Source organism: Lepus europaeus, unplaced genomic scaffold (assembly GCF_033115175.1).
Source record: "Lepus europaeus isolate LE1 unplaced genomic scaffold, mLepTim1.pri SCAFFOLD_29, whole genome shotgun sequence".
In the NCBI taxonomy this organism is placed as follows: Eukaryota; Metazoa; Chordata; class Mammalia; order Lagomorpha; family Leporidae; genus Lepus; species Lepus europaeus.
The window spans coordinates 3,669,426-3,690,816 of NW_026909167.1; the positions used below are offsets into that span (position 1 = coordinate 3,669,426).

The following is a 21,391-nucleotide window of genomic DNA, read 5'->3' on the forward strand; positions in this document are numbered from 1 at the left end:
GGATCAGCGTGGTGCGCCGGCCACAGCGCGCCTACCGCGCCGGCCATTGGAGGGTGAACCAACGGCAAAAGGAAGAGCTTTCTTTCTGTCTCTCTCTTTCTCACTGTCCACTCTGCCTGTCAAATAATAATAATAATAATAAACATTAGTGTGAAATGAATGGATACATTTAAGCATTCCTAATCCAGCAATTCTAATCCCATGAATTATAATTGACAGAAGTAATCACAAACAGAACTCCATGTCATCCTGCTTCCATTTACATTTCTACTTAAAATCTTAAAAACCAAACACCACACATATACCTAAGAATGCATAATATTTATATGCTATCTTGATATTAAACATGAGAAAAATAACCATATAGCAATAGCAACTTTGAATCTCCTTTCTTTTTTAGAGAAGTTATAATCCTATGTGTTTCTCTACAGTGAAGATTAGGATTGTAGATACTCTTCCTCTTCCTCACTTTTTATTTTAGAGATGAGAAATCTGGGTTTTAGAAACTGGGCCCCAAGATAAAAGAAATATTTCTTTTTTTAAAGAAGATTTTTTTTTATTTGAAAGGCAGAGTTACAGAGAGGCAGAGGCAGAGAGAGAGAGAAGTCTTCCATCCACTTGTTCACTCCCCAAATGGCTGCAATAGCCATAGTTAAGCTGATCCAAAGCCAGGAGCCAGGAAATTCTGGGTCTCCGATGTGGATGCAGGGTCCCAGGCATTTGGGCCATCTTCCACTGCTTTCCCAGGCTAGACCAGAAAGCTGGATTGAAAGTGGAGCAGCAGGGACTTGAACCAGCCCCCATATAGAATGTCGGTGCTGAATGAGGAGGCTTAGCCCACTATGCCACAGTGCTGGTCCCGAAAGATTTCTTAAACCAATATTTCACTTTGGTTGGCCTTTAACCTAGACTTTTTTACCATACTTCCATGGGCAAATTTAATTCTAATCTCTTTCCACCTCAGCTTTCTCTTTGTAAATTGAGAATACTGTCTCCAGAATTAACCTAAGGTATAATTGATACAAAGTAAGGCATTTACTCTGGTAATCTGGCCCCTAGAAGATACTTGGCAATGTTAGTCCTGTATCCAGTTCGCTCTCTCTCTCTCTCTCTTTTTTTTTTTTTTTTTTTTGTACTTGGTGAATTAGAGGGTGGTGTAAAATGCTTTGAAAAGAACCACAAATAAAAGACACAAATAAAAATTGTATTCTCAAATCCAGATGTTAAACTATGCTGTGTACACCTGTGCTAAGAGTTACATTGAAATCCTTGTCATTCATTACTTGAGAGAAGCTGTCCAGGAATAAAGCAGCCAGTAGGATTTTTCTGAGGGAAACAGCGTGTGTGAGGGAACCGGGATTTGGGACTCAGCAGCAGTGGCTGTCACTTCTTAAGATTTTGTTCAAGAAAGGAAGAACAGCAGCTGACCCTTGAGATCTGGGGTGGGAAGGAAGGGAAGGCGGGATGTAAACAAAAGCAAACGCCCTCTGGTTCCCAGCCTGTCTCCGCCCACCCCACACTGAAGTCCTAGGAGAGGGCCAGTAAGTCTATCCAGGAATGCCCTGGCCTGGACTCCATTTCCCAGAGTCACCCGGTGCTCTAACGCTTTCCTGCTCTGAACGCCTGTGCGTGTGCATGCGGAAGAACGTGCGCATGCGCGTGCCTTTCCAAGTGGCTCGGAGTTGGGAACGGAAGTTCATTTACTGATCAGAGAGGGCCCTGAGGGGCCGCGCTGCTCCTTCTCCCGCATTCACTGGGGAGTCTTGCTCTGCAAGTGCAGTTGCAGGCAGTTCGGGAGCACACGCCCCAGACCTGCCGCCCGCCGCTTCTGTGCCTCTGCATCTGCCACCGTGGGTCCCAAGTTCCAGCGACTCCTGTCCCACACTCCCCGCTTTGCTCCCCGTGTGTCCTGAAGAAAGGGGACCTGCTCCCGAGATTTTCCACGGCAAGTATGGAGAACAGGAGGGGGCATCTATGCGTGTGTGGGAGAGGGGTGGGTGCGATGGCGGGTGGCGGCTCCCAGACCTCGATCACTTGCTTCTCAGTGATCCTGGGAGCTTCTCCAGCAGAGTTAAGGCTGGAACCCAGGTGTTGTGTCTCCCACTGCCGCTTCCCGGTCTCCCAACACTTGGCCGGTCCCACGGGCTGCCTCGCTCAAATTCTCCTTAAAGTACACTGGATGAGCAATGGCACAAGCAGGGCAGTTGAGAGCAGGGGAAGGAAGGAGTCCCATTCCCTATATTTAAATAAGCCCAGTTCTCACTGTGGGTGGGTCAGAGAATGCCTTGTGGCTGGGCCTCTGGCTATATCCCCTGGTAGTTCCAGCTGGGCGGGGCTCGGTGGCCCTCAGCTGGAGCCTGAGGCAGTGGAGAGGTGGGGATGGAAGATCAGAGTAGGATCTGGCTCCTGCCCCCCATGCTGGACCCTGTGGACACATCTGACAGCTGGGGCGCTCTGTGTTTGGCTGACTTTCCCAGCAGCACGTGAAGCTTGTGCAGTAGCTTTGTGGATTGATCGCTCCTCCGTGTTTAATTAACAGACTCTTTTTCAATCTGGAGCTTGAGGCCATGGAAACGTAGCTGATTTATTTTCCTGCTTTTCGATTTCTGTCTTCAACCCTTCTTTCTTCTCATGTTATTAGGGATGTCAACTTTTATTACCTGCTGCTAACCCCTTTGCAAAGTGAGTAGTGAACTGAAATTAATGCAAGTCTACCGTGTGAGTTAATAATGAGCTACTTCAATCTGGATTTTCATAGTGGAGAGCTATGAAAACATAAATACAGAAAAGTATCAATTTTTCTTGTCTAGTTCTTTACAGTCACTCAATGCTTCACCGAGCTGATTATCTTACAGTCCACATGGTTTTAATTAAGAGGGCCAGTTACTTTTTTTTTTTTTAATTTGACAGGCAGAGTTGGACAGTGAGAGAGAGAGACAGAGAGGAAGGTCTTCCTTCCATTGGTTCACCCCCCAAATGGCCACTGTGGCTGGTGCACTGTGCTGATCCGAAGCCAGGAACCAGGTGATTCCTCCTGGTCTCCCATGTGGGTGCAGGGGCCCAAGCACTTGGGCCACCCTCCACTGCCCTTCCAGGCCACAGCAGAGAGCTGGACTGGAAGTGGAGCAACCGGGACAGAATCTGGTGCACATATGGGATGCCGGCACTGCAGGCAGAGGATTAACCAAGTGAGCCACGGCACTGGCCCATTACTTTTTTTAAAAAATTATTTATTTATTTATTTGAAAGGCAGAGTTACAGAGAGGCAAAGACAGAGAGAGAGAGAGAGAGAGAGATCTCCCATCTGCTGGTTCATTCCCCAGATGGTCACAATGGCCAGAACTGCATGGATCTGAAGCCAGAAGCCAGGACCTTCTTCCAGGTCTCCCACACAGGCACAGGGGCCCAAGCACTTGGGCCATCTTCCACTGCTTTCCCAGGCCATAGTAGAGAGCTGGATCAGAAGTGGAGCAGCCAGGTCTTGAACCGGCACCCATATGGTTTTACCCGCTGACACAACACCAGCTTCAAGTTACTTTTCTTATTCTGGGTTCTGTGTTTAACCCCATGACATTTTAAACATGGGAGGATATTAGTGGTAGATTTTCAAAATGACTGGTCTGTGGAAGCCTTTATACAAGGTGTTAATGTGAAGAGGGGTAAGGAAGAAAAGAGAAAATGTGCCCCTCTCCCCGCACAGAGATGCCCACACAGTGCGGTAAAAGATGTGGCTTTGGGCTGGCACTGTAACTCAGTAGGTTAATCCTCTGCCTGTGGTGCCAGCATCCCATATGGGCACCAGTTTCAGTCCCAGCTGCTCCTCTGATCCATCTTTCTGCTATGGCCTGGGAAGGCAGTAGAAGATGAACCAAGTCCTTGGGCCTCTGCACTCATGTGGGAGATTCAGAAGAAGCTCCTGGCTCCTGGCTTTAGATCAGTGCAGCTCTTCTGGCCATTTTGGCCAACTGGGGAGTGAACCAGCAGAAGGAAGACCTTTCTCTCTGTCTATCCATCTCACTATCTGTAATTCTACCTCTCAAATAAATAAATAAAACATCTTTTAAAAAAAGAGCAATGTGGCCCTGGAAACTAGTGCTATAGACTTTCAGTATAATGAAGTTTTCACTTGATTAACTCAGTGATTCATAGATTCTGTTAGAGTCCTGTTGTCACCAGATTACTAATCTGTGAAACTCATTTAGCATAGTAAGGTTACCTAGGAAGTAAAAATAGAAAGGGAATCCTGGATAGAGGTTGCTAGGGTAACAGCATTCTTCCTCTGAAACCCAGTGTTTTTGACCTTTTCTCCCATGTACTCCCTATCACAGTGCTTGTGAGTGGACAAGCAGTTCTGTGTTTCTGTTGAAAAGAGTTGCTTCACACCCAGGAAACAACTGTAAGACACTTTCTCAGCAACTATGTTGTGTGTACATTAATACGAACTTGAAAACAGCCAAGAACAGGCTTCCTGGACTACTCAGGCTAACTCACTGTTCTTGGCACATCATCCCCTGCTCTGCTAGAAGTTTCTGGCAAGTTCTTTAAAATTTTTAGGAGAGACATGTTTCATATGAGAGACATAATCTGATAATGTAGCAGTGATGTCTTTAAGAAAAGATGCCATGTGAGGAAGCAGTCTGATGTGTCCACTCATCTTCCTATTAATAACTCTCATTGATGTCTAGCACAGGGTGGCAGAAGCAATCCTCCTTCTGAATTGCATCAAGCCAGGAGGATTCACCTACAGTTTATCTGAGCTTTCCTTGTATGAGGGAATAACCAAAATACTACATTGTATAGGGTTTTTTTTTTTTTAATTCATTTTATTTACTTGAAAGGCAGATTTACAGAGAGATGGAGAGACAGAGCGAGGTCTTCCATCCATTGATTCACTCCTCAAATGGCCACAATGACTTGGGCTGAGCCAGGCTAAAACGAGAAGCTAGGAGCTTCTTCTGGTTCTCACAGTTGATTTCAGGGGCCCAAACACTTGGGCCATCATCCTTTGCTTTCCCAGGTGAATTAGGGAGCTATATTGGAAATGGAGCAGCCAGGTCTTGAACCAGTGCCCATGTGGGGTGCTGGCACTGCCAGGGTCTGCTTAACCTACTACACCAGTCCCATGTGCATTTTTCAAAGGAGGGGAGGGGTTAAATTTTTTCTAATATGACTCTCAGAATAAAGATTATAATTTGTAGTAGATGATGATTTTGGTTATATTTTGAGTTTCATTAAATTTCTATATTTTTTAAGTTAATGAGTACTAGTAGTTACCTTATTTTTTTAAAAGATTTATTTATTTTACTTGAAAGTCAGAGCTACAGAGAGGAGAGGCAGAGAGAGATAAGTCTTCATCTGCTGGTTCACTCCCCAACTGGCTACAGTGGTCGCAGCTATGCCAATCCAAAGCCAGGAGCCAGGAGCTTCTTCTGTGTAGTAGTTATGTTATGTTATCCTTGCTTTGGATAAACAAACTCTATCCCATCCCTCATTTAAAATGCTTTTTAAAATAGGTTTATTTTGAGGGCTGGCACTGTGACATGGCAGGTGAGGCTGCCACCTACAGTGCTGGCATCCCTTATGGGTGCTTGTTTGAGATCCAGCTTCCTGCCGTGGCCTGGGAAAGCAGTGGAAGATTGCCCAAGTTTTTGGGTTCTGCACTGCATGGGAGACCTGACAGAAGCTTCTGGCTCCTGGCTTCAGATAGATCCAGCTCTGGCCATTGCAGCCATTTTCAGAGTGAATCAGTGCATGAAAGACCTCTCTCTGTGCCCTGCCTCTCTGTAACTCTGCCTTTTAAATAAATAAATTTTTACATGCTACACCATGGAGCTGGCCCCAAGACCTAACAGGTTTTCTGGGTGCTTATCCTGGGGTTCACTTTCAGCACTAGGCATAGTTATTCTGTGTGACTGAATATTTCATGTTCCTTCTTATGGAAAAGTTTTTCTCATGATCTGAGTAGTTGGCTACATCTGCCCATAGTGGAAACTAAAACTTAATTTGGCATTTGAACACCCAGAGTGCTGATTCCTGTAATCTTCTGAATTTAATCAGAAAATGTGTTTTGAAACATTTGGTTTATGAGTAGGCAGGGCAGTTTTCCTGGATCCCGTGCGAATTGGTGAACTGATGGTGTTTTTCTACCCCACATTATATTCTGAAATTTACTTCATTTTATTTTCTTAAAATAACTATATTTGAAATTTGCTCCCCTCTTCTGAAGTGTTTGTGCTGAAGTGTTTCTGAAGTGTTTGTCCTTCTTATAACCATAGACATAAGTAGCCCTTTTCATTCTCTTTATGATGCTATAAGAGCAATGGGACATTGCAACTCTCTCCCCTGGCAGTACATCTTCCTCAATGTTTCTCTTTGAATTAGTCCCTGGGTTAACTTGGCTGCACAAAAGGCTTATACCTAAACCCAGTGTACCTATTGAATGAAAGTCATCATAAAATCAATATGCCTTGTAAATCTCTCATCTTTTGTTTTGAAATGTGTTGTGAATGTATGCTTTATGTCAGTGTCTGTAAGCCAGAGACTTCCCACTTGAGGCAGAAGGCTGCTGAGGGACAGCACAACTGTAGCTTTGCTCTGTTACTTTACTGTGGCTACTCTCTCACCCTTTCTCTTTATTTTATTAAGATTTAAAAATTTTATTTTAAAGCAGAGTTACAGAGAAAGAGGCAGAGACAGAAGGATGGGGATCTTGCATCTGCTGGTTCACTCAAGAGACTGCAATGAATAATGCTGACTCAGCCTGGAAGTCCAACCCAGTGTTCCACATTGGTGCAAGGACCCAAGTACTTGTGCCATCTGTTTCTGCTTCCCCAGTTGTGTTAGCAGGGAGCTGGATCAGAAGTGGAACAGCTGTGACTCAAACTGGCACTCATGGGGCTGGCATTGTGGCACAATGGGGAAAGCCACCATCTGCAATGCCAGCTTCCCAGATGAGCAGCAGTTCATGTCCCAGTTGCTCCACTTCTAACCTAGCTCCCTGCTGATGACCTGAGAAAAGCAGCAGAGGATGACTCAAGTGTTTGGGCCATTGTAACCCATATGGGAGACCCAGAAGAAGTGCCTGGCTCCTGGATTCTGTGTGCTTCAGTCCTGGTCATTGCAGCCATGTCAGATGGAAGATCTTTCTCTTTTTTAGCATTTATTTATTTATTTGCAAGGCAGAGATAGAGAAAGGGAGAGAATGAGAAAGAGATTTTCCATCTGCTGGTCTACTCCCTAGATGGCTGCAATGGCCAAGACTGGGCCAGGCCCAAGCCAGGCACCAAGAGCTTCATTCAGGTCTCCCACTTGGGTGGCAAGGACCCAGGTATTGGACCATCTTCTACTTTTCCAGGGCCACTAGCAGAGAATTGGTTCAGAAGTGGAGCAGCCAGGACATGAACTGGTGCCTATACCAGATGCCAGCACTGCAGGCAGCAGCTTTACCTGCTAATCCACAATGCTATCCCATCTGACTCTCCCTCCTCTCTGTAACTCTGACATTTTTTTTTAAGATTTATTTTATTTATTTGACAGAGTTACTGATAAATATAGAGACAGATAGAGAGGTCTTTAGTCTGCTGGTTCACTTCCCAAATGGCTGCAATGGCCAGATCTGAGCTGATCTGAAGGCAGAAGCCAGTAGCTTCTTCCAGATCTCCATGTGGACAAATGGCCAAGGACTCAGGCCATACAGTGTCACTTTCCAAAGCACATTGGCAGGCAGCTGGATTGGAAGTGGAGCAGCCAAGACCGGAACCAGGGACCATATGGGATGCAGGGATGCCTCAACCAGCTATGCCACAGCACTGGCCCCCAAAACTCCGACCTTCAAATAAATCAATTTTTTTTAAAGGGTGGACACACATATTGGATGCCAGCATTTTATTTTGTGGTGGCTTAATCCACTGTGCCACAAAGCCAGACCCACCCTTTATCCTTCTGATGACTTGTGTGTCAAGATCTTGGTGATATCTGCTGAACAACTGTTGGTATTGTTAGACTCTTCTGTTTTATTTTGGTTGTCATTTTTTGAGTTTATTTTGGCTGCCACTTTTGGTAGCAAGCTGTGATGTCATCAGTGGCTAAAGCTGCCATGTGTTAGGCTGGCACTGATTCTACCTTTCCATTTCTTCAAGACTAACATGCTACAAAGTAACAACTGGAAATCAAGCTTCCTTTCTTCTCACCTAACAGACCAGCTGGTCTCTGTGTTTCTCATTTTAGCCCAAACCTATATAGCTTCCTAGAACAGAAGGAAGCTTATTTTTTAAGGCAGAATTCATAGTTGTGGTAGACCATTCACCTCTGAGAATTAAAGCCATCACTCTGCTTTTTGACTGGTTCTCAGTCTGTGGTGGTGCCCTCTCTCACATGAAGACAGACTCCTCACAGAAGAATACACCTAGGTGGAGAAAACTTTATGGAGTGGGCTTTCCAAAGTGAAATGGAATTCTGGCCTGGACATCCTTGAGATCGTGATCAGCAGAGTGGGGAAATTCTTAGCTATGTCCATTCACATCCTTTCCTTTTCGTTCAATGTATTCCTCCCTTACATAGTGCTCTGTGCTCTCCTTCTGTTGCACAGCACAAGGAGTGTCTGTGATTGAGGCTGTTTGTGTACTGCTGCAGTATCTGGAGTTGCCTTTGTCTCCATCTCTAACCAGAAACTCAGATGCAGAGTGAGGAGGAGACTGCCAGCCTGCCACACAGGGTTTGGGCCCCTTGCTCCTTTACTTTTCTTCAGTGCAGGAGCAGCCTTAAATAGAGCTGTACTGGGTAGTATTGTTTCTTTTAGATTCGAGTGCTTGGATAGCAAAAGAAATACATATTTTTTTTCTTATAGAACGGATTGAGGAGGCACTACATAAAGTCAGCAGCAACTTTCTTGGCTCCTGTTACATGTCAAGATGAGTCAGAATATTCAGGGCCATTTGTTAAATTTTTAAAAAAATTAAAAATATTTATTTGAAAGGCAGAGTTACAAAGAGAGAGAGACATAAATCATTTATCCATTGGTTCACACCCCTATTGGCCACAATAGCTGCAGTTGGACTGGATTAAAGTCAGGAGCCAGTATCTTCCACATTTCCCATTTGGGAGTAGGAGCACAAGCACCATCTTTTGTAGCTTTCCTAGGCACATGAAGGAGCTGGATCAGAAGTAGACAGCTGGGACATGAACTCATGCACAATATGGAATACCAGCATCACAGGCAATGGCTTTCCCACTATGCTCTACTGTCTGTTTTATTATTATTTTTATTTGAAAGGCAGAGTTAGAAAGAGAGAAAGAGAGATGTAAATCATTTATCCACTGTTTCACACCCCTAATGGCCACAGCACCTGGGGTTGAATCTGGATTAAAGTCAGGAGCCAGTATCTTCTTCCACATTTCCCATGTGGGTGTAGGAGCATAGGCACCAAACTTTGTAGCTTTCCTAGGCACATGAAGGAGCTGGATCAGAAGTAGACAGCTGGGACATAAACTCATGCACAATATGGAATACCAGCATCACAGGCAATGGCTTTCCCACTATGCTCTACTGTCTGTTTTTATTATTACTATTTTTATTTGAAAGGCAGAGTTAGAGAGAAGCAGAGGCGGGGGGGGGGGGGGGGAGAAAGGCCTTCCATCTTCTGGTTTACTCCCCAGATGACTGCAATGGCTGGAGCTACCCTGAACTGAAGCCAAGAGCCGGGAGCCTCTTCCAGTTATCTCACATGGGTGCAGGGGCCCAAGGACTTGGGTCATCTTCTACTGCTTCCCCAGACCTTAGAAGAGAGCTGGATCAGAAATGGAGCAGCCGAGACTCAAACCAGTGCCCACATGGGATGCCAGCAGTGCAGGCAGCAGCTTTCCCTGCTGGGACACAGTACCAGCCCCTCTATCGTCTCCTTTATGGAAACATATATTTAAGGGACATTAGAAGGCCATTCAGGCCCTCCCTACAAAACATTTTGAAATAATGATTGCCAGTCCACAAGACTGCTTCCAAAGGGAGAGAGCTGCAGGAACAGAGAGGCAGTGATGTAGAAAGGGTTTGAGGAACAAGGGAAGATGTGAAGGCTGGAACAAATCTTGAAAAGTATTCTGAAGGATAAAGTAATAGGACACAGGTCATTTGTGCAGATTTCTATTATAGGGTGTTCCTTTTTTTTTTTTTAATTAGAGATAATTTCTAACATAATTTGTGATATACTTGACTCACTTTTCAGTTTTCTTCTTACAGATAAGATGTGCTTATAAGATATAGAGGGGCTGGTACTGTAGTTTAGTCCTCTGCCTGTGGCACTGGCATCCCATATGGGCACTGGTTCTAGTCCCAGCTGCTCCTTTTCTGATCCAGCTCTCAGCTATGACTATGACCTGAAAAAACAGTAGATGGTTCAAGTGCTTAGGCCCCTATACCCAAGTAGGGGACAGAGAAGAAGCTCCTGGCTCCTGGCTTCAATCAGTGTAACTCTATCTGTTATAGCCATTTGGGGAGTGAACCAGCAGATAGAAGACTTTTATCTCTGTCTCTTCCTCTCACTGTCTAATTCCACCTCTCAAATAATTAAAATCTTATAAGATGTAGAGAAGTACTGGAATTAAATGCAATAGTACACTCCTAAATATGCAGTTAGCATTAAATTTTTGTTGAGAAAGGGATGAGCTTGGCTTTATGTGTGTCTTGCTTAGAGCAGAATTTTTTTAAAAAAACTTTTACTTAATGAATATAAATTTCCAGTGTACAGCTTATGGATTACAATGGCTTCCCCCTCCCATAGCTTCCCTCCCACTCGCAACCCTCCCCTCTCCCGCTCCCTCTCCCCTTCCATTTGCATCAAGATTCATTTTCAATTCTCCTTATATACAGAAGATCAATTTAGTATAAATACTTCAACAGTTTGCACCCACATAGAAACACAAAGTGAAACATACTGTTTGAGTACTAGTTATAGCATTAAATCACAATGTACAGCACATTAAGGACAGAGATCCCACATGAGGAGCAAGTGCACAGTGGCTCCTGTTGTTGACCCAACAAATTGACACTCTAGTTTATGGCGCCAGTAACCACCCTAGGCTGTTGTCATGAGTTGCCAAGGTTATGGAAGCCTTCCAAGTTTGCCGACTCTGATCATATTTAGACAAGGTCATAAAAGACAGAGTGAGGATAGTAACCAATGATCCTAAGAGTGGCATTTACCAGGTTTGAACAATTATACAGCATTAAGTGGGGAAGAGGACCATCAGTACACACATGTTGGGAGTAGAGCCATTGGTGGTAGAGTAGAGGTTATGATTACAAAGGAATGAGGCCCAAGTACGCTACACAGGGTCTAGAACAAAGGACAGAGTCATTATTAGAGGAGCTAAGAAAGGTGCTGTCTAAGCTACAATTAAGTTTTCTGATTTAGAGGGAAATAGAACCTGATAGAAGGGGCTTGATAATAATCTGGTGGGCTTTAGGCCTTGTAAGTTAAGAGGCCCAGACCTATCTATCTCTTCACATGGGGTATATCCTAAGGGAGGTGTGAACCTCCTAGGGGAAGGCACTCTGTTGACTTTCATTACTTGGCTGGCCTGGGAGGAGAGCTGGCCAGGTAAAGGCAGGGGGCATCTCTAACAAGAAATTTAGAGTTCTGCCTGCAATGTTGCTGACCCTACTTGACCATCCCCTCAGCTGCAGTGGTCACTTTGGAAGTTGGGCTGAGTGAAGGGCTTTTCAGCTTAGAGCCAATAAGATCTGTGGCTCTGACCTGGGCATCCTTTGACTCCAGGGCAGGTCCATTTCCAGTGATCCAACTCTTGGCAGAGCTGCCAGGGCTCTTCACAAGCTGACTTCTGCTGAAGCCCAGGCTTACCACATTGAAAGCCACTGCAGTGGACTGGCCTGTTGGGTCTCCTTGAGGGCAGATCACTGTACAGATCAGCCATTAATAGGCCTGCCACCCATTGCTTCTGATGCCGAGCTTTCTTTTCCTCCTGGTTTGTGTTAAAGCAGACCAGAGGATGCAAGTCAAGGGAGTGCCCAAGTCCCATCTCTAATCTTCGGAGGCCTGAACTACAAGTCTATAGTCACAGACATGTTCTGTAGTAGTTTTTCTAAGGTAGACAATGCCCATGAGGAAAATTATATTCTCGCTTTAAAACTTTCTTTCCCTTTGGTCTGAAAGGGAGGTTTTTTCTACTTACTGTATACTTCGCTGATGGTGAAGTGAATCTAGCTATGAGATTATTATTTAAGTTCTTCTTTTGGCTATGCTATTACAGAAAAATGTTAGCCATCTCTTTTATAATGTCTAAAGATTAAATTGTGCATCCTACAGATTCCTTCATAATAGAATTAGTTTCCTACCTTGAAGAGAATAGAGAAATGAAAGAACAAGTTGGGCTTAGAATAGAGAAATGAGGGAGCAAGTCCTAGATCGCTTGCTGACAATAGCAATATCACATGAATACTTAGCAAACAGTTTCAACCATTAGATAACAACTTAAGAAAACATTTACCAGAAGGTCCAATGCCTTCTATAAATTTTAAGAATCATGTATTTGAAAACACCTCTTAAATATCTAACATGGTGTAGTTTGTTTAACCAATAAACTTAAGCACAACCATATAAAATGTTTTTAGTTTCTTTCTACCAACAAGTTTAAAACATATGATACACAGATTCAGGTCACACAAATTAAAATGTATCTTTGATTGATTTTAGCAGCTTAAATTTATGGACAACCTTATCCATAAGCCATTTAAAATAAAACTCTTAATAAAATTTTCCCATGTGGACATACAATATGTACACACATAGAACATAACACAATAGACCAATATAGCAATTTTAATAATAGCTTTTAAAATCGTTAACTCTTTTTGTAGATTGCCAATTGATTTGAATTGCTTTTTGTTTTTAGTAACCTCAGTTGACCATACTTTCTCTCAGTTGGTACTGTTAATATATTATTGGCTTCATCTGTTTACAGAGCCATCCCAAAGTACTGAATACAATAGAAGTGGCTGGAAAAAGTCCATAGGAACCTATAGGAGGACAGCTAAACACAGAACCAACAACGCTTTAGTTTTATGAGCAGCAAATCATATATAACTGTGGATGACAAAAGACTTTAAGTCGCCATGTTTAAAATTATAAGCTCATCAACCAACAAGAGGCACTTGCTTACTTCACAGTATTTTTGAAAGCACCTGTAGGATTTTACAAGTATTTAACCCTTTAGGCCTCTGGGGCTTTCTCATTAAGATAACTATCATGTCTAGTGACACAAGATCATTAGACTTTTTAATTCTCAAACATTTGTATTAATAGCATTTTCCATTATAGAAACTTAAAGTTTGGTACCACATCACATCTTGACAGTACTTCTAGTATAATCCAAATAGCCTGATTAGTTGGTGTCTCTATAAGATGAGAGACATAGGTTCTTCGATTTTTTCAGTTGGGCCCAAGCTGGAAAAAGCAAAGTCCAAGACTTACTGGAAATTTTAGAGTCCAGATTGTTTGAAACTTTGATTTTTTGAATGCCTGTCAAGAATGCCAAGAAGGCTCAAAATCCAAAATATCTGGTTGAAATAAGATTCCTTCAAATCATGACATAACATAGACCAAATTTGATCATTGGTACAAGGTGATTATTCAAATCTTTGAAAATAAGCAGATATTTAAATAACCCTTAGCTCTTAATAAAAATTCAGCTGTTTTTGAACAATTAGAATTTAACAGACATCAAGAAGAAAGTAATAGATTACTTTAACACATTGCTTTAACAGAGCATCAGAGTTTAATTCTATGTCAAAGAGAAATTGAGCTTCCTGTGATCTTTTGCTGTGAGGTTTCCTTCCTTTACCTTCTTTCATATTGGTGACTGTGTTTCTGTGTGTAACACATCTTTAAGCATCTTTTGCAGGGCAGGACGAGTGGCAACAAATTCTTTCAGTTTCTGTTTGCTATGAAAAGTCTGAATTTCACCTTCATTCACTAATGAGAGCTTTGCAGGATATAATATTCTGGGCTGGCAGTTTTTCTCTCTTAGTACCTGGGCTATGTCTTGCCATTCCCTTCTAGCTTGTAGGGTTTCTGATGAGAAGTCTGCTGTGAGTCTAATTGGAGATCCTCTGAGAGTAATCTGACGTTTCTCTCTTGTACATTTTAGGATCTTTTCTTTATGTTTCACTGTGGTGAGTTTAATTACGACATGTCATGGTGAGGATCTCTTTTGGTCATGTTTATTAGGGGTTCTATAAGCTCCCTGTACTAAGGTGCCTCTGTCCTTCTCCAAACCTGGGAAATTTTCTGCTAGTATCTCACTGAAAATACCTTCTAACCCTTTCTCCCTCTCCATGCCTTCAGGAACTCCTAGAACCTGAATGTTGGGTTTTTTAATAGTATCCTGTAGATTCCCGACAATATTTTTTAGATTTCTAATTTCTTCTTCTTTTCTTTGATTTGACTGTTTCCTTTCCTGTTCTCTGTCTTCTAAGTCTGATATTCTCTCTTCTGCTTCACCCATTCTGTTTTTAAGGCTCTCTAATGTGTTTGTCATTTGATCTATTGAATTCTTCATTTCATTATGATTTCTCATCACTATCACAGTTTCTTGTTCTACTAGTTGTTTCATTTCATTTTGGTTCCTCCTTAATATTTCATTTTCCCGAGAGAGATTTTCTATCTTGTCCATTAAGGATTTCTGTAGTTCAAGAATTTGTTTTTGAGAACTTCTTAATGTTCTTATCCATTTTTTGAGATCCGCTTCTTGCATTGCTTCTATCTCATCATCTTCATAATCTTGAATTGGGGTGTTTTTTCATTTGGGGGCATCATAGTGTCTTCCTTGTTCTTCTTACCTCAGTTTTTGCGTTTGTTGTTTGGCATGTTGGAGATATTTGGTTTCTTCACTGTGGTGTTTTTTCTTGTTACACTATGGCTCTATATTAAGTAGACTGTCTGCTTTCGGTGGAGACTTAGAGGCTTGAGATGAGTGTGGACTGAGAGCTCTGTTTGGTTCCTCAGGGTTGAGGGTGTGTCAAAGATGACACTCCCAGGTTAGGTGTGGTAAATCTCTCTTTCTTTCTTTGTTTTTTTGATTCAAAAGGGAAGTAATTCCGCACAGCTGAACGTAATTGGAGGTAGTTAGCAGGCACATGATATACCCACAGGAGCCAGAGATCGGAAGCTCTTTCCCAAGGACCACACAGGCAATCTCTGCTGCCCTCAGTGTGGGCTCCAATTCTCCTGAAATCTCCCACTGGGTTGCCAAGTTAGATGCTAATCTCCTGTTATTTCACCCCTCCCCCCAGAGTCAGGTTTTTCTGCTAGGCTTAGGGCCGGTGCAGACCTGAGGTCGCCCTGCTTATGACGTATGTCAAATGGCGCCTGCTCTTTGTCTTGCTAGCCCTTGAGGGGTGAGCGGAGAGAGAGAAACTCGTGTCCGTATCGGTCACTTTTTTTTTTTTTTCCTCTCTCTCTTCTAGTTAGCCTGGTGAACTTTTCCCCACGGAGTTTCAAGCCTCATTCCCTCTAGTCTCCTCTTTCCGCTTGCCCGCTGGTGTCTCCAGCTATGGAGGTTCGGCTCACCTCGCGTTCCATCGCTGGTGTGTTGAGTCTGCCGCTGGTGTCCCGAACTTGGGCTCCCACGCTCTCCACGCAGGTCCACTGTGAATCACTAGTTCCAGAAGAGTTTCCTCTGCTGTTTTTTCCCCTACTCTTCCTTGACCCTGCAGTATCTCCACTTTTATTAACCTGTCTCTTCCCCGGACTAATAGTGTGCTCCCTTCCTATTCCGCCATCTTGCCGCTCCTTAGAGCAGAATTTTTATGACTGAATTTGAGATAATTAAAAATCAGTTTCATAATTGAAACATTGACCATTTTTACTACTGCAGCCTCCCCCTCACTCTGTATCCCTATGCAGATAGTCCACATGAAGGTACAACAGAAAAAGCAGCCTGCATATCTGGAGTAATGCAAATATGCCCTTTGCTTAAACAAGGGGATTGATCGACTGGAGTTCTTTGTGATTCAGTTTGCATTTTTCTGTAGAGTGAAATATAGTGATTTGGGTAAAATATCTCATCTTCTAGTAGATGATTCCAATTGGCTTTCTTATCCATCTACTTCACATCACAGGTGATTCCCAAGACAGGTATTGGGCTCTATCAAATAAAAAAAACAAAGTAGCCTCTTCAGAGTTGATGTATTTCTCCTGGAAAATTGGAGAAATGTTTTGTAAGAAGCAGTTCATGGAGGATGTGTACTCCCCTAGTAATGAGACTGAAGTGATTCCCTTTAATTGCCCCTCCCTGAGCTAGTTCTTGAGGCTCATTGATCAGGACAAGAATGCTAATATTTATAGGCCAATTATCAATGATGCATATTTGTCTTACACATGAGATGTCTGCAGATCTGTTTCTCAAGGCCTTTAAGATAAAATAAGAAAATTTTGTAACAAAAGAGAAGGTTGGCATTGCCTGTTGCCTTGGTCTAGGATCTGTGCATTTATTACCCACTTAGTACTCTGACTCCTATTGTGCGCATCTCCTGATGGTTCTTTTTTGGCCATTCCTGTGTCCAGATTCCTTAATGGGTGACAATCTTTGTCCAGACTTCCAGTGTGATAACTCAGCCCAAATTGGAGTTGACTAGTTTGTGTACCCACTTTAGGATTAAGGTGGTCCAAAACTGCCAGTGCCCAATGACTTGGCTGCCTTTATGCTCACTCAAGAGGTAAGACTCTGGGCACAGGTCTCAAGTGGTTTGTTTGGTCCTCTTCCCTTTATCTCCCTGGTGACCAGGCTGATTCTCAGGTAGGCAGGGAACTTGTTGGCTCACAGAAGTCTCCAGATTTCTGTTTTGCATTCATCTGCAAAATATTTGAAAGTTTCCTCTTGGATCACCAAAGTCCTGAGTAGGGAGTTTTATTTTGTATTGAGATGTGTCTTTATAAAGACAGGTGTCACTGAAGACTGTGTGTCCTCAGAATTAACTGAACTCACCCAGGGCTGCATGGAGTTCCAGGATCCTTGCTTCAGGCTGAACATTGCCTGCTGTTGTGAGCATTTGGGTGTGTACCAGAAAATGGAAGAAATCTCTTCCCCCTCCATCTCCCCCTGTCTTTCAAATAAAATGAAAAACAGATAAAAATTGGGAAAAAATGTGTTTTTCCTTGTGTCCTAAGGAAAAAGTAATTACTGTTGCTACAGGTAGAACTCATTTGTACACTTCACAAATACTCATCAATCTCAGGTTAAAGGTTTGTTGATCACTGCTGGCTGGGCTGCCTACTCAGCTCCCATTCTGTAATGCATCCCCTTCCATCATCTGCAGTTCACTTTGGGTGCTCATAAAACACCAAACTGCCTGCTGACTTTGCAGCCCTGTGTTCTTTATGCATAGCTTGGCCATCGTCTCACTTTCTTTAGCAGCATGCTAATTTTTATGAGTACTTCACAGGCAAAGAATAATGAATTCATTGATTTTCTCTGAGCTTTTGCCCTAAGTGGTTTATTTTCTGAAATTGATTTTGGGTGATTGCTGGATTAGAAGTTGGGGTGCAGAATTTGATATTAGATAAATAGGGCTGTCACTGCCACTTGCACTGTGCCCCACCCTGCAACCTATGCCTGCCTTTGGATTCTGTTTTTATAGAGTGTTGGAATGAGGCAGTAGTGATTCAATAAAGGAATAAATTTTCAATTGTTAAACATTTTTATTTTTATTAATACAAAGAGAACAGATTGCATAAGAATGTAATTCCAGAAGAACATAACCATACTTCTCTATTTCCTCCTCCTTTCTTCCTTTCTCTTTTTAAGGATTTAATAAGCTGGCTTTTTTCCCTAACCTAGTCTTTACCCCTTCATCTCCAGCCTTCCTGTCCATTTGTTCCTACTTTACAATCTGGTACTTTAAGCTTTTTCCCCCTTCTTTCATGCATGTTTTTGCCTACTCCTACCCCAATTCCAAAGAAGGAAAAATGAATAAAAATCATGATATTGATTCAATGACAGGAATCCTATCCAGAAATACAGAAAAAAGTTACCTCCTTTTTCTTTTTATTAACAATTTATTATTGATTTACCTTTCTGGAAGAGGCAGCTGGAAGTTCCCCGAGGTCTGTCCTTAGGATGTGAGGAGAGCCAGAGATATTGGATAGACTCTTTACAGTCTGTTTTACTGTGAGAGATGTTGTTCCACTTGCCTGTGGCAGAAAAAAATGAAATTTCAATGATTTTTTTCTGCATTACTAATTTTTATGATGAGTCTTTTCTTTATCAATGGATAGAGACCTGTCAAATTTGTCATGAGCAAAAAATTTCACAGACACAACTGCTTCCAGAGGAGACACATGCCTCTCCATTCCCATGTGGCCTTCCCCTGAGATCTCCAGGTGGCTTCTCTTGGTCTCCTGAAAGCAAAGAGAAGATTCCAACCACAGAAAAAGTTCACTACGACTGTGGTGTTGTTTCTTGGAAATTCCTGTCCAAAAAGTAATCATTTAAGAACACCAGGGGCATTTTATTAGTTTCACAGGACTCTCTTCTTCCTGGCTCAATGGAGAGGAAAAATAACCAAAGTTGAAGTATGATTCTAGGCAAAGCACAATAATTTTTCCACATAATGAAAATCCTCAATTTTTTCTGCACATTGTTAGTCTTACATGGGTTAGAAAGAAAAATACCATTTAATGTCTTAGAACTCTCTAGTGTTAAAAAGTGCAAGAATTAAAAATTGCTATTTTTTTTTTGACAGGCAGAGTGGACAGTGAGAGAGAGACAGAGAGAAAGGTCTTCCTTTTGCCAAAAATTGCTATTTTATGCTCTTATAAAGCTCCAAAAGCATTAACATTGTGCATTTCTCAGTGATTGGAAAATTCTAAATTTGAAATCAATTAATTGGCTTTGCAGAGTAGGAAGAAAATAATTGGTTTATTAATTATTTATAAAGAGAGACTATGAAAGAAGCTAGTCTTTGGTACCAATTGTCTATGATAAGCTTTAGTGTTTATGAATCCATGACTCATTTTATTTTATTTTATTTTATGTCCACTTGAAGTTGCAAAAGAAAACATACAATAGTGGTTGCAATTCACTTTAACAGACTTTTTGAAAGATTTTATTTATTTATTTGAGAGGCAAAGTTTCTGACAGTGAGAGGTAGAGACAGAGAAAGGTCTTCCATCCATTGGTTCACTCCCCAAATGGCTGAAGAGCCAGAGCTGCTCTATCCAAAGCCAGGAGCCAGGTGCTTCTTCCCAGTCTCCCATGGGTGCAGAGGTTCAAGCACTTGGGCCATCTTCTACTGCTTTCCCAGGCCATAGCAGAGAGCTGGATTGAAAGAGGAGCAGCTGGAACTAGAACTGGTGCCCATATGGGATGCCGGTGCTGGAGGTGGAGGATTAACCCACTGCACCATGGCGCCGGCCCCACAATTCTCTTGAGAACAGAGACATTTATTCCTGAGTCTTTTACTCTTCATATATTTATGAGATGATGTCTGATTTCTTTTGGAGTTCTCTTTTGTTCTTTGATTATTTTCTATGACTAGTTTCTTAAAAGGACTTGTATTGTTAACATCTACAGTTAGGCCAATGAAGTCCTGACAGGGCACTTGTCTCTAGAATTAGAGGAGTGCTCATCATTCTCATACTGTGTTCTGTTGCTGTTCAGCCTGTGACAGTGAGACATGTAAATAAGAAACCAGAAACTCAGCATGTGGTTACCCCACAAGGAATCTTACCTTGTCTGCATCTGAATAATTTTGATAGCCAGGTATTTTTAAGTTGCTAAATATTCTCCTAATTTGTATTTATTTAAAGACTATTAACTTAGTACCACAATTTTTATTACCATAAGTTGATTGCAGATAAGGAATTTACAAATTCATACCTTGACTAGAAGTTTTACTTTGTAACAATCACGGACTAGCAGAAGTCTTAAACCATTAACCTTCATTTTTCTAAAATAAGAGGTTGTAATTAATATGAGTAATATAAAGAATATAATTTTTGAGATGGCGCCATGCTCAATAGGCTAATCCTCTGCCTGCGGCACCGGCACACAGGGTTATAGTCCCAGTCAGGGCACTGAATTCTGTCCCAGTTGCTCCTCTTTCAGTCCAGCTCTCTGCTGTGGCCCAGGAGTGCAGTGGAGGATGGCCCAGGTTCTTGGGCCCTGCACCCACATGGGAGACTGGGAGGGGGCACCTGGCAGCATGGTGCGCCGAACATAGCATGCCAGCTGCAGTGGCCATTGTGGGGGTGAACCAACAGAAAAGGAAGACCTTTCTGTCTCTCTCTCCCTCACTGTCCACTCTGCCTGTCAAAAAAAAAAAAAAGAGAGAGAATATATTTTTTAAGATTTTATTTATTTATTTGAGAGGTAGAATTACAGACAGAGAGGGAGAGACAGCGAGAAAGGTCTTCCTTCCATTGGTTCACTCTCCAGATGGCTGCAATGGCCAGAGCTGCACCCATCTAAAGCCAGGAGCCAACTGCTTCTTCCTGGTCTCCCATGAAGGTGCAGGGGCCCAAGCACTTGGGCCATCTTCCACTGCTGTTCTAGGCCATAGCAGAGAACTGGACTGGAAGAGGGGCAGCCAGGACTAGAACCGGCACCCATACGGGATGCCGGCACCACAGGCAGAGGATTAACCTCTGCACGGCAGCACCAGCCCCAAGTACATGAAGAATTTAGAACAGAAAATCTACCAACCTCATGGAGTTTATCTCCTTTTCAAAACTTTTTAAAACCTTTAGCATGCAAAATGCTAATTTAAGGTGCTGTAATTAAATTCACACAAACAAAAGATGTTTTAGTATGTTTTACTTCATCATTTAAGTTAGATACTGTTAGGAAATTCTAAATTATTTTGTGGATAAATTGTAATTTCATTTCATAGGTGTATTTGAGTAGAAACACAAGCTTTTATAATCAATTATTTATGTTTAAAACATATGCTTATGTATGTTTTAAGTTAAAATAACAGCATTTTATGAAGTTTAGATACATCTTGTTCAATACAAGCCTTTTTTTTTTTAAGTTTTCTTTAAAAAGAATCTTTGTATTTATTTTTTTAACACAGCAAATTCAGAAAAAAGCATTTGGGAAACCAACATTATTAATATTAACTCTGAAAGCATTTCTACCCCTTTACTGAATGATTTTTCCTTCTGTCAACTTTAAACTGTAATGAATAAAAATTGTGTTTTGAACATAAGTTTTTCATGCTAATCTAACACTTTAGGACATTTGTATTTGTTTTATAAGTCTTAAGGAAAACAATAAGGTAATCTCTCATCTAGACAATTCTGGAATCTTTTATTAGATTTAGAATTTTACAGCAAAGTAATATGATCTCTTTGTCCAAATATTATGGCTTTTAAAAAATTTC

At 42.0% G+C, this 21,391-nt stretch overlaps 1 protein-coding gene across 1 annotated transcript in view; it reads left to right on the forward strand.

The window, feature by feature from the left end:
• The first annotated feature begins 1,663 nt into the window (after positions 1 to 1,663).
• LOC133754858 (zinc finger protein 271-like) overlaps positions 1,664 to 21,391 on the forward strand; it is a 47,077-nt gene continuing 27,349 nt past the window's right edge. Inside the window, exon 1 of the mRNA XM_062185233.1 lies at positions 1,664 to 1,949. The gene's annotated coding sequence lies outside the window, so the exon portion shown is untranslated. The remainder of the gene's footprint in view (positions 1,950 to 21,391) is intronic.